Source organism: Glycine soja, chromosome 12 (assembly GCF_004193775.1).
Source record: "Glycine soja cultivar W05 chromosome 12, ASM419377v2, whole genome shotgun sequence".
Taxonomy (NCBI): Eukaryota; Viridiplantae; Streptophyta; class Magnoliopsida; order Fabales; family Fabaceae; genus Glycine; species Glycine soja.
The window spans coordinates 13529283-13543366 of record NC_041013.1 but is presented as its reverse complement, the minus strand read 5'-3'; the positions used below and the strand labels follow the sequence as shown (position 1 = coordinate 13543366).

At 38.3% G+C, this 14084-nt stretch overlaps 1 non-coding gene across 1 annotated transcript; it reads right to left on the bottom strand.

Moving 5' to 3' along the window:
* Nucleotides 1-1420: 1420 nt before the first annotated feature.
* On the bottom strand, nt 1421-1527 carry LOC114380666. The gene has a single exon (XR_003659839.1). It is a non-coding gene; the product is annotated as a small nucleolar RNA R71 (small nucleolar RNA).
* Nucleotides 1528-14084: the final 12557 nt, after the last annotated feature.

Below are 14084 nucleotides of genomic sequence, written 5' to 3'. Positions count from 1 at the left end.
AATAGCTAGCGTTGTGTGTTTAATTCTTTCGTGTTTTATGTTTAATTGTTAGTATTGTCTTAGTATGTGTGTTAGTGTCGTTTAGTATCTTGATATTTTGTTTAGTGTGTGTTCTGTTTCAGTTTTCCTATTGAGCGCTTCCCCTATTTCAGTTTTGGGTGTTTTGCTGTGAATAGTATTTTGCGACGGACTTAGTGACCATTTCTGCTTGCGGCAAACCAGAGTAGTAGTAGAAATCCCTTAGCGACGGATTTTAGCGACCACCCATGCTGAATTATTTGTGATTTTTTGTTTTAGTAGCTAGGGTTGTTATTTTTGGCTGAATTTTTTTGTGGTAACTTCTTTTAATCCATATTTTGTGGGAAAAATAGCTAGAGCCTTTAGTTTGGTCAGATTTGAAAGTTCCAAAAAAACTAGCAAATTTTGTGTTTGTCAAAACTTCAAACGGCCATAACTTTTGCTCCGGTTATCAGAATCGCAATTATTATATATGTATTTGGGGTAGAAAAAAATTTCCTACGCTGTGGCAGCTTACCATAGGCCGGCTGAGGTCTCCATCGTCCAAAAATAGTGATTCTGTCAAAAGTTTTTTATTTTTCAAGTTTTATTCACTTATTTTTCTTAACCTACCATTTTTAGCTTCCATAGTTAGACTTTGAATTTTTGCCTGAAATTTTTTGTGCTATCTTATCATCATTTTATAAGGTTGCTCAAAAAATTTCAAGTCATTTGGATATTATTTGATGGTAGCTGTAGTTCAAACCTGCACCTTTATTTACATGACAACGCAACTAGTTGTGCATGCTGAATGTAGTGTATGACTAGAGGCAATCCATCTGACTTACAACCCTTTGACCCTGAGATAGATAGGACATTTCATAGACTAGTTAGGCATCATTTTATACCTTTTGATCATCCTGAGCATTCCATTACTGGTGAATCTGTGCATTCTGTTATTGGTGATTTTGAACATCTTGATTTGGAGCATTATAATTTTGAGCATTCTGATTCTGAGCATTCTGATTTTGCACATTCTGAGAACATGGCACAACCTCCACCCCGTGAGAGGACTCTAAGGGAAATGGCTGCACCTGATTTCACCTACGAAAGCTTGTGCATCCAATACCCTAATGAGGATGTCCCATATGTTCTTAAAACTGGACTGATTCATTTGCTTCCAAAGTTTCATGGCCTTGCAGGTGAAGACCCGCACAAACATTTGAAGGAATTTCATATTGTTTGCTCCACCATGAAACCCCCATATGTCCAAGAGGATCACATATTTCTGAAGGCTTTTCCTCATTCATTAGAGGGAGTGGCAAAGGACTGGCTGTATTACCTTGCTCCAAGGTTCATCACGAGCTGGGATGACCTTAAGAGAGTATTCTTAGAAAAAAATTTCCCTGCTTCTAGGACCACAGCCATCAGGAAAGATATCTCGGGTATTAGACAACTCAGTGGAGAGAGCCTGTAGGAGTACTGGGAGCGATTTAAAAAACTATGTGCCAGTTGCCCTCACCATCAGATTTCAGAGCAGCTTCTTCTCCAATATTTTTACGAAGGACTCAGTAATATGGAGAGAAGTATGATAGATGCTGCCAGTGGTGGAGCCCTTGGAGACATGACTCTTGCTGAAGCCAGGAATTTAATTGAGAAGATGGCTTCTAACTCCCAGCAGTTTAGCGCCATAAATGATGCTATAGTCATTAGAGGAGTGCATGAGGTAGCTACAAACTCAGCTGCATCATCTGAGACTAAGAAGCTTGAAGGCAAACTGGATGCATTGGTTAACTTGGTAACCCAGCTGGCCTTGAATCAGAAATCTGTACCTGTCGCAAGGGTTTGTGGTTTGTGCTCCTCTGCTGACCACCATACAGACCTTTGCCCTTCCATGCAGCAACTTGGAGCAATTGAGCAGCCTGAAGCTTATGTTGCAAATATTTACAATAGACCTCCTCAACCTCAACAGCAAAATCAACCACAACAGAATAATTATGACCTCTCCAGCAACAGATACAACCCTGGATGGAGGAATCACCCTAATCTCAGATGGTCCAGCCCTCAGCAACAACAACAGCAGCCTGCTCCTTCCTTCCAAAATGCTGCTGGCCCAAGCAGACCATACATTCCTCCACCAATCCAACAACAACAACAACCCCAGAAACAGCCAACAGTTGAGGCCCATCCACAACCTTCCCTCGAAGAACTTGTGAGGCAAATGACCATGCAAAACATGCAGTTTCAACAAGAGACCAGAGCTTCCATTCAGAGCTTGACTAATCAGATGGGACAATTATCTACACAATTGAATCAACAACAGTCCCAGAATTCTGACAAGCTACCTTCTCAAGTTGTCCAAAATCCCAAAAATGTCAGTGCCATTTCATTGAGGTCGGGAAAGCAGTGTCAAGGACCTCAACCCGTAGCACCTTCCTCATCTGCAAATGAACCTGCCAAACTTCACTCTACTCCAGAAAAAGGTGATGACAAAAATTTACCTAACAATTTTTGTGCAGGTGAATCTTCATCCACAGGTAATTCTGATTTGCAGAAGCAGCACATTCCCCCTCTTCCATTCCCTTCAAGAGCAGTTTCCAACAAAAAAATGGAAGAGGCAGAGAAAGAGATCTTGGAAATGTTTAGAAAAGTAGAGGTAAACATACCTCTGTTGGATGCAATAAAGCAAATTCCAAGATATGCTAAATTCTTGAAGGAGTTGTGCACTAATAAGCGGAAGCTTAAAGGAAGTGAACGAATTAGCATGGGCAGAAATGTCTTCGCATTGATTGGTAAATCTGTTCCTCAAATTCCTAAAAAATGCAAAGATCCAGGTACATTCAACATACCTTGTATTATAGGGAATAGTAAGTTTGACAATGCCATGCTAGATTTAGGAGCCTCTGTTAGTGTTATGCCTCTGTCTATTTTTAATTCTCTATCTCTAGGTCCCTTGCAGTCAACTGATGTGGTAATTCATTTAGCTAATAGAAGTGTTGCCTATCCTGTTGGTTTCATAGAAGATGTCTTAGTTAGAGTTGGTGAACTGATTTTCCCTGTTGATTTTTATATTTTGAATATGGAGGATGGATTCTCTCAAGGATCAGTTCCCATCATTCTAGGCAGATCCTTTATGAAAACTGGTAGAACTAAGATAGATGTATATGCAGGCACACTATCCATGGAGTTTGGTGATATAACTGTTCATTTTAATATTCTGGATGCTATGAAATACCCATCTGAAGATCTTTCTGTATTTCGTGCTGAAATAATTGACCATGTTGTTGATGAATACATGAATGATCTTTATTCTAATCTGCATGCCTCTCACTCTTCATGCATTGAGTCTGAAATTGTACTTGATCATATGTCTGAATTTGATGTTGAGAGTGATATTGATTGCATGTCTGGTGGTGGTGTTTTACCTCTCGAGATTGATTTTATAGAGTCAGATAGGACTAACCATGTTTCAGGAAGTACACATACCTCTGACTTTCTTTATGAGGTAAAGGCTGAGAAACCATCTCCTTTTACCACTGTCCAGCCGACCACACCAGAATTGAAGCCTCTGCGATCAAATTTAAAATACGCTTACTTGGATGATAACAAGAGTTTTCCAGTGAGCAAGAGGAGAAGTTGTTGTCAGTTCTCAAGAAGCATAAGAAGGCTATAGGCTGGACCCTGGCGGACATTCCTGGTATTAGCCCATCCACATGTATGCATCGAATAAATTTGGAGGATGGAGCTAAACCAGTAAGACAGCCACAGAGAAGACTCAACCCGATGATTCTTGATGTAGTGAAGAAGGAGATAACCAAGCTTTTGCAAGCTGGAATCATTTATCCTATCTCCGACAGCCAATGGGTGAGTCCCGTCCAGGTAGTCCCGAAGAAGACCGGCCTCATAGTGATCAAAAATGAGAAGGAGGAGCTGATTTCTACTCGGGTGCAGAACAGTTGGAGAGTCTGCATTGACTATAGGAGGCTGAACCAGGTTACCAAAAAGGACCATTTTCCCCTGCCATTCATTGACCAGATGCTTGAACGCCTGGCAGGTAAATCCCACTACTGTTTCCTTGATGGTTTTTCTGGTTATATGCAAATTACTATTGCTCCTGAGGATCAGGAAAAGACCACATTCACCTGCCCCTTCGACACTTTTGCTTATAGGAGGATGCCTTTCGGCCTGTGCAATGCCCCTGGTACCTTCCAGCGGTGCATGATTAGTATTTTCAGTGATTTTTTAGAAAATTGCATAGAGGTGTTTATGGATGATTTCACTGTATATGGATCCTCTTTTGATGGTTGTTTGAATAGTTTGGAAAAAGTTTTGAATAGATGCATTGAAACTAACCTTGTTCTAAATTTTGAAAAATGTCATTTTATGGTTGAGCAAGGTATAGTTTTAGGCCACATTATTTCCAATAAGGGTATTGAAGTAGATCCTGCAAAAATTTCTGTTATTTCACAATTGCCTTACCCCTCTTATGTGCGAGAGGTGCGATCTTTTCTAGGTCATGCAGGATTCTACAGGCGCTTTATAAGGGATTTTAGCAAAGTAGCCCTTCCACTGTCCAACTTGTTGCAAAAAGAGGTGGAGTTTGACTTTAATGACAGATGCAAAGAGGCTTTTGATTGCCTCAAAAGAGCGCTGACTACCACCCCCATCATCCAGGCACCCGATTGGACAGCCCCTTTTGAGCTTATGTGTGATGCATCAAATTATGCATTGGGGGCTGTCCTTGCTCAGAAAATTGATAAATTGCCCAGGGTGATATATTATGCTTCTAGGACTTTAGATGTTGCCCAAGCGAATTATACTACTACTGAGAAAGAGCTTCTAGCCATAGTTTTTGCTCTTGAAAAATTTCGATCTTATTTGCTTGGTACCCGCATTATTGTTTACACTGACCATGCAGCTCTAAAGTACTTGTTGAAGAAGGCTGATTCTAAGCCTAGGTTGATTCGATGGATGCTCTGGCTCCAAGAGTTTGACTTGGAGATCCGTGATAGGAGCGGAGCATAAAATCTAGTTGCTGATCATTTGAGTCGGATCGAACGTGTATCAGATGCGGATTCACCCATTCGGGATGATTTCCCGGATGATCATTTGTATATACTGTATAGTATTTCTGACTCTCTTTCTACTCCCTGGTTTGCTAACATTGTCAATTATTTAGTTGCCTCTGTTTTTCCTCCCTTAGCATTTAAGGCCCAAAAAGATAAAATTAAAAGTGATGCTAAGCATTTTATTTGGGATGACCCCTACTTGTGGAAATTGTGCAGTGATCAGGTCATTAGACGGTGCATTCCAGACCATGAGACTGACTCAGTCCTATAGTTCTGTCATTCTTCCGCACCGGGAGGTCATCTGGGTGTTCAAAGGACAGCTCGCAAAGTGATTGATTGTGGTTTTTATTGGCCCACCATCTTTAAAGATGCGTGGAAGATCTGCAGCACTTGTGAGCAGTGTCAGAGAGCAGGAAATACACTTACATGGCGACAATAAATGCCTTAGCAACCTATGCTATTCTGTGAGGTGTTTGATGTCTGGGGTATAGATTTCATGGGCCTTTTTCCTGTCTCTTTTGGTTATGTTTACATTCTCCTTGCAGTTGACTATGTTTCAAAATGGGTGGAAGCCAAGCCCACTAGAATTAATGATGCTAAAGTTGTTGCAGACTTTGTCTGGTCTAATCTGTTTTGCAGGTTTGGAGTACCTACAGCAATTGTTAGTGATCAAGGAACCCAATTTTGCAACAGGACAATGCATGCCCTGCTTAAAAAGTACGGGGTGGTACACAGGGTATCCACACCATACCACCCCCAGACCAATGGACAGGCAGAAATTTCTAACCAGGAAATCAAGCGAATTTTAGAGAAGATTGTGCAGCCAAGCAGGAAAGATTGGAGTACCAGGCTTAATGATGCTCTCTGGGCACATCGGACTGCTTACAAAACACCCATAGGAATGTCTCCTTATCGGGTTGTCTTTGGAAAGGCATGTCACCTTCCAGTGGAAATTGAGCACAAAGCTTACTGGGCAGTGAAGACTTGCAACTTCTCTATGGATCAAGCTGGTGAGGAAAGAAAGTTGCAACTGAGTGAGTTAGATGAAATCCGCCTAGAAGCCTATGAGAATGCCAAGTTCTACAAAGAAAAGACCAAGAAGTTCCATGATAGCATGATAGTTAAAAAGGACTTCATGGTTGGGCAAAAAGTGTTATTGTATAATTCTAGGCTTGGACTCATGAGTGGTAAGTTGAGGTCTAAGTGGATTGGTCCTTTTGTTGTTACTAATGTTTTTCCTTATGGTACAGTTGAGATCAAAAGCGACTCCACAAACAAGAGCTTCAAGGTCAACGGACATCGACTTAAGCCATTCCTCACGAACCCTTCTTTAGTGGACGTAGTGGTGGAAGAGACTTCCTTACTCCACCCTACTCTTCCTCCACCATGACTTAGGGAGTTTTTCTTTTCCTATCTCCTTCTTTGCTTTTATTACACTTGTCCGATTCTCTTTTGATGATTTAATTGTTTTTAATCTTTTAATTGTGCTACATTGAGGACAATGTGTTGTTTAAGTATGGGAGGGGGGGGAGTGTTCTTTGGTTTTGCTAGTTTTGTTGGTTTTGTTAATTTGTTAGTTGTGTTAATTTGTTAATGTTGTTAGTTTCGTCGGATTTTTAGTTTAATATTTTGGGTCAATTTTGTGTGCATGTACGACTTTGCATGTTTTTCTTTGAATTATAGGATATGTTCAAGAAATGGGTAATTGTTTTGAAAATAAAAGTTCTTGACATTTTGTGACTTGAAATCCTTGATTCTCCTCTACATGTCATGATAGTTTTGAAAGCTCAATTTGAAAGTGATGAGTTTACCTTTGTGAGAATTTGAGCCATCCATCATCATAATCATTTGGTGTGTTTTGCCCCATTGATTGCTTGCACAATAGCCTTGGCTTGATTCTTGTTGATGCTTCCTAATTCACATGCATATTTGGAAATGATTGAGGCAATTTTGTTCTTATAAGCTTCTAGCCAAATGGACTTACCTTGAATTAATTCCTTTGATAGCCCTTTTGAGCCTTGTTTCCCTTTCCTTGTTTTGAAGCTCACTACAAGCCTTAAATGAAAAACCATGATATCACCATATCCTTAAGGAATTTTGGAGCTTTGGAATTGTTTTGGGAATAAGTGTGGGGGGTTTTTGTTTCATTGGATAACTTGTTTTGTTGGCTATGCTTCATGATGTATTTTGGGCCATACTTGATGTACATTGTATATTGGTTAAATGTTGGACATGCTGAATGAAATGTTGTTTCTCAAAGGCTATAGAGTAAAAAAAAATCGAAAAAAGAAAAAGAAAAGCAATAAAGTTGAGTGAATAAGATCTTAAATGGCACAAGAATGATGAAACTCTTAGTTCTACTCTTTATGTTTAAATTTTATCTTTACTTCTTTTTATTTTCTTTTTTTTTTCTTAATATGCACTTATTCCCCATTGCTCCTCTATTCCTTTGGGATTTAGCCACTTATTCCATATTTCTCCATACCTTGTCCTTGGCCCCATTACAACCTTAAAAGACCTTTTGATCCTCATGTGCTTGTGTTTGTGGGTTGATTGTCAATTTTATAATCTTGCCAAGTTTATGTGGTGTTTGCTTTCATGGGTGCTTTGAGGGTAAATAGTAGCCTAGACACTTGAGAGATAGAGTGTATATCTTGTGAGGCTTTATCACTTTTCATTCTTGAGCTGATTAACTATTTTTCCATGATTGGGTTGCTTGGATGATTTTCATGAATGTCTTGACTTTTTGGATCTCCTTATGTTAGATGTTACCCATTCCTTTCATTCCTTGATGTTCATTGAGAAATATGTGAATGTTTTTGTTTGTCTCTCTTTGATATCCTTGGATTTTGTTCTTTGTTTCATTTTGCCCAGGAGTGCAAAAGGCTAAGTATGGGGGGTTTTGATGTGTCATCATTTTCTTCTATTTTCTAAACCCTTTTTGCACCATTTTAATTACTGATTGGTCTTAATTGTCAATTAATCAGGCAGTTTTATTATTTGGGCTCATTTAGCTAATTTGATGTTTTTAATCTAATTTCAGGAATTAATGAAACATTGGGCTTAATCCGGATTTTGGTTATGGACTTGAAGAGGGCAAATAAAGCAGCGCTTACCTTAGTTAATTTCTAATTAGGAAATTTCACAATTTTATTTTATGTTGTTCAGTGTTTATTTCATTTTGGGCCAGAGTATTGTAATAGGGCCTAGTGACTTTGAGTGACTCTTTTTAAATAGCAGCCTTGGGATTCGTGCCAGGCTATTCTGTTATGCTATTCATTATTCAGAGCTTTTGTTTTAGGGTTTTACGTTTTCTGCTTTGATGCTACTGTTCACGTAATGCAATTTTACGTTTTCTGCTTCTAATTAAGATTTCGTTCTTGCTTCTTCTTCTACTCTCATTTACGTTTCTGTTTTATTTACATTTCTGTTCATTTACGTTTCTGCTTCATGTTTCATTTGCGTTTTCTGTTTGAATCCATGGAAGGCTAGATTTTCTGGTGTTGTTTCCTTTTGAGGACGAAGCCCAACTCTCTTTGAGATTTCGCTTGTAATGTGGTTTCCTGGCAGTTTTCCCTTCACCAGTTATCCCAAATTCGTGAATATTAATCAGTGCATGCTTCGTGTTCGATTAATTGCCTCTGAGCCTAACTTGCGTTCATGCTTAATGGACGAAGGGCTAACTGGTGTATGTGGTGCCTAATCACGTATTGAAAACCCTAAGTTGATTTTCGCTTAGTAAATTGAAATAGGGTTGAATTAAGTGGTTGACTATTAGGGACGAATTCTCCATAACCCAGGATAAGAGAATGGCTTCTGAATCAGAGGAAACAACCCTTTTTTAATATTAGTAGTTTCGTATTCCAGTTTACTTGTTCTGCTCTTTAATCACAAAACAAACAACCCCCCCCCAATCGTTACTGTTACTGCAAATATATTATGAACATTTGGTTTGTCACTGCTCGTTGGGAAACGACCTAGGATCACTTCCTAGTTACTGAATTTTCATGTTTATTTGATTCGGGTACGGCCTCGATCAGTTCCGTTACTGGTAATCGATTACAGACAAGTGGTAATCAATTACAGCTTTCAAATTTCAAATTCCAAACTTTTTATTATCAATTTAAAAACTATGTTGTGAGACCAAACATTTGCAATCACTAAGACTCTTTTAACAAAGATTAGCTTTCTTCTTGATCTTTGTTTCCTTGGTCTTGATTTGGACTTGAAATAAAACTTGTGTTGCTTTTGTCTTGACATCATCAAAACCTTCATACACATACATTCACAAAACTCATCTTTTATACCTCATCTCATCTTCTTTCTTTATAAATTGGAAATTATCCAACACAAGTAGAAAACAAAGTCCCTGTGGAAATCGACACTCAGACTTTCAAATCTTTACTACTTAGACATTTGGTACACTTGCCAAACTGTTAACAGTCACAATATTGACATTTCTCATTTCGATATAGCTCTCATTCTGTAGGACCCATACGACGTTGTTCCAGTGGCGAAGGATGTCTCTATTGGGTGCTCAAGGTAGGTTGTTTTTGTTTCGATTACTAAATTGTTGAGCCTGAAGATCTCACCCTATTGATGTGAAGACTTGAGGTGATGGCAAGAGGAAAATTGATGAGATAGTTGTTTTTGGTCATAGAAGGTCATTTGAGGAATAGAAGATTTATGCATATTGGAACGACTAGAGAACTAATTGCATCATTAATCAAGGCTCTAGAGTTGTGAGATTAACTTAGAGTATGATGGCTGTCAGACCCTAATTTCATTCGGGGACCATTGTTCATTAATCATCAGATTCTTGCTAGCCGGTTTACGACATTGGATGCCAGTTACAGTGCAAAGCGATGAACCACTCGGTGTTTCGATCCGGAAAACAAAAGATACCAAGGAAGGAGGGCAAAAGGGTTTTTTCCTTGCATTTTCTAGGCCCCAACTTGCCCAGGCCAGCATCTAGCTCGCCTGGGCCATTAAACAACTTCAGGGTTAAGGAACCAGCTCGCCTGGGCGAGCTCCAAGTGCCCAAAGTGACCCTTTTCCTATAAATAAGCGTGCTAAGGGGGCTGAGAAGGGGTTCCAACATTGAGTAGCGAAGGAAATTGAGAGAAATAAGAGAGAAGAAGAAGAAAGAAGAGAAAGCGAAATCAAGGCGCTGCCAAATCGCGATTGTGATCAAACCCTACATTGTTCCTTGTTCGGTGTTCTTCGTGCGATTGTCGGTTAGTTTTATTTTTAAGATTTGAATGTGATCTATGCACCCTTAGGGGTCCCCCTTTGTTGTTTTGTGCATATTCATCTCCTCCTTCTATCATCGGTATATCTCATTTTTTTTTGTAAAGTTTAATCTTAACCGATCATTAGCATCGTAAAGTTGTCTTTTAAAGAGATTGAAAGTTAATAAACAAAACCAAAGATAAAATCAACGCATAACTGAATTTCTCTCTGTCACAGTCACTTGAGACTGTTCAAGGTCCAACGCCTTAACGACCCTTTTTGTTCTTGTTAATTATAAAGAATCTTTCAAAAGCATAAATTTGACACACAAACTTTCTCACTTTAAAGAACTACGTAGGTCTGAATTCCTCATCGCACTTGAGGATATGTAGGAGCAATGGCATCCCCTTGTTGACCCCAAAAAAATGAAAATATAAAAAAGGGAAAATACATAATTTTGAAGTCACGTTATGCATACTGGATTAAAGGCTACCGCCCCTTGTGACGGGCGCATGAGGTGCTAATACCTTCCCTATGCATAAACAACTCTTGAACCCTTATTTTCAAAATTCGCAGATTATCTTTTTTTGGTTTTTCTAACGTTTTTCTTCAAATAAACATTGGTGGTGACTCCCGCGCGTTTTCTTTTTTAGAAGACGCACTTTTACTTTTCGCCTCACCCTCCCGTCAAAGGGTAGGTTGCAACAGATGGCGACTCCACTGGGGACTTGTTAAAGAGTCAAGCCATTCGATCAATGTGCAATGTTTTATCGTGACTTCTTCTTTATTTATGTTCCTTTTTCTCTTTTATCCTTTGTTTTTTCCATATTTGTATATAACCTTTGCTATGTTATTATGTTGGGTGTGAGTGTTTCTATCTACTACATTCGTAGTTTGAAATATTTGTTTGTTCTATGCACACATGACACCTACACCTTTGCACACACATTGAGGTATTAGCCCTATACCTGGGTCTGTGTGAGACATAAGGAGTGGGGGTCAATCTATGGTCATGTTGGGTTTTCGACTCGCTTGATAACAGTGAAGCCTCATCTAGAGTTTTCCTTTTTTTGATGATGCATTGTCGCTGGTAGTCCCTACCTCCACAATGTTGTTACCAAAGAGGATGATATCTCTAGAGGCCTTTGAAAGTTGCATACAACCACCTTTGGGAGTTATCACCGGATAGCGAACTTTTGATCCCCTCCATTAGGTTCTTGAATTAGGGGTACGGAACAAACTCACTATGTTTTGTTTCCTTGATCTAGTCATGCATATCATTATAACGTCATAATAGTATACATCAGTCCTATGTTTACCAGTTTATTATGTTCACACACAACATTTTGCATAAATCATTACATGGTCATACTCATTCGTTTGGCATGTCTCTTTGCGCCACCAACCACATACCATATGTTGTCATTAGTCATCATGTTCACTCATGCATACTCTCGTCGTGTCATTACTCATGCCTTGCATTCTTTTTCATCATCAAAGTCACAAAGAAGCATGAAAGTTTGCACCGCTTTCTTAGTCGCATGCATTGGGTACCATGGCAATGACTACAAACTGTAGATGCAATTGGCTTTGATGTTTTGATGATGATCATGATGATGTGTTGCAATTGATGCAAATGGGCTTTTCAAGATTAAAATTCAAGACAATACTTCAAGATTACAAGGCACAACATCAAGATGATCACTAGAATATTAGGAAGGGAATTCCTAATTGAATTAGCAAAGGTTTGGCCAAGTGATTTAAAATAAAAAGTGTTTTTCAAAGGTTTTACTCTCTGGTAATCGATTACCAGAGGATGTAATCGATTACCAGTGGCCAAATACGTTTTATAACAGCTATAAAAATTTGAATTCAAAATTTTAAAAGCTGTAATCGATTACACAATTTTGGTAATCGATTACCAGCAGTTAGTAAACGTTTTAATTCAAATTTTAAAAGCTGTAATCGATTACACAATTACTGTAATCGATTACCAGACAGGAATTTCAGAAAAATAATTTCAAGAGTCACAACTTTTCAAAGGCTTTACTCATGACCACCAATGGTCTATATATATGTGACTTAAACACGAAATTGCTAAGAGATTTTCAGAACAACAAAGTGTTTATCCTCTCAAAAAGCAATTTCATTTTATCCTCTTAAGAATTCCTTGGCCAACTTGATTGCAATTCTTTAAGGAATTATTTGAGTGCTCAATCTGTAAAATCCATCTCTTTCAAGAGAGATTTGTTCCTCTTCTACTTCTCATTCTCTAAGGGATTAAGAGACTGTGAGTCTCTTGTTGTAAAGAATCTCTAAACACAAAGGAAGGGTTGTCCTTGTGTGTTTAGAACTTGTAAAAGGAATTTACAAGTTAATGGAACTCTCAAGCGGGTTGCTTGGGGACTGGACGTAGGCACAAGGGTGTGGCCGAACCAGTATAAAACTGAGTTTGCATTTTCTCTTCCCTTAATCTTCTTTATTTATTATTGCTTTATATTCATATTCAAGTTGCTTCATTTGAATTAATATTTAAGAAGATTGTCATTAAGGGAATTCATAACTTAAGTAAAAAATAAGATAGATTTTTAATTAGGGGAAAAGTTTGGAATATCTTAATTCAACCCCCCCCTTCTTAAGATATCTGAGGCCACTTGTCTAACAAGTGGTATCAGAGCTTCATTCTTGTACAAAGTTTAGAAGCTTCAAGAAAAAGATGGCCTCAGCAAATTCCTTATTTCCAGAAGGGAATTCTATCAATAGACCTCCAATCTTTAATGGAGAGGGTTACCACTACTGGAAAACCCGGATGCAAATTTTTATCGAGGCAATAGATTTAAATATCTGGGAAGCCATTGAAATAGGGCCTTATATACCCACCACAGTAGAAAGAGTTTCAATAGATGGTAGTTCATCAAGTGAAAGCATAACCATAGAAAAACCTAGAGATAGATGGTCTGAAGAGGATAGAAAACGAGTACAATACAACCTAAAAGCCAAAAACATAATAACATCTGCCCTAGGAATGGATGAATATTTCAGAGTTTCAAATTGCAAGAGTGCTAAGGAAATGTGGGACACTCTTCGATTAACACATGAAGGAACTACAGATGTTAAAAGATCTAGGATAAATGCACTAACTCATGAGTATGAATTATTTAGAATGAATACAAATGAAAATATTCAGAGTATGCAAAAGAGATTTACACATATAGTAAATCATCTAGCAGCCTTAGGCAAAGAATTTCAAAATGAAGATCTTATAAACAAGGTGCTAAGATGTTTAAGTAGAGAATGGCAACCCAAAGTAACGGCTATTTCTGAATCAAGAGATTTGTCTAACATGTCTCTTGCCACTTTATTTGGTAAGTTGCAGGAACACGAGATGGAACTATTGAGATTGCACCAAAATGAAGAAAATGACAAGAAAAAGAAAGGAATCGCTCTTAAAGCATCATCCTCAATTCAAGAAGAAAGTGATCAGGATAATGATGCAGATGATGATGATGATCTAAGTTTCTTTGTAAAAAGGTTCAACAAATTTCTTAAAGTAAGAGGAAATCAGAGGCGACCAAATTTTAAATCAAAGAGAAGGACAGAAAATTCACCCTCTACTCTAAAATGTTTTGAATGCAATCAACCTGGACATCTGAGGGTTGATTGTCCCATCTTCAAGAAAAAGATGGAAAAATCTGAAAAGAAAAATCATAGTGAGAAGAAACTAAAGAAAGCATACATCACATGGGATGAAAATGATTTGGAATCCTCTGATGATTCTGAAAATGA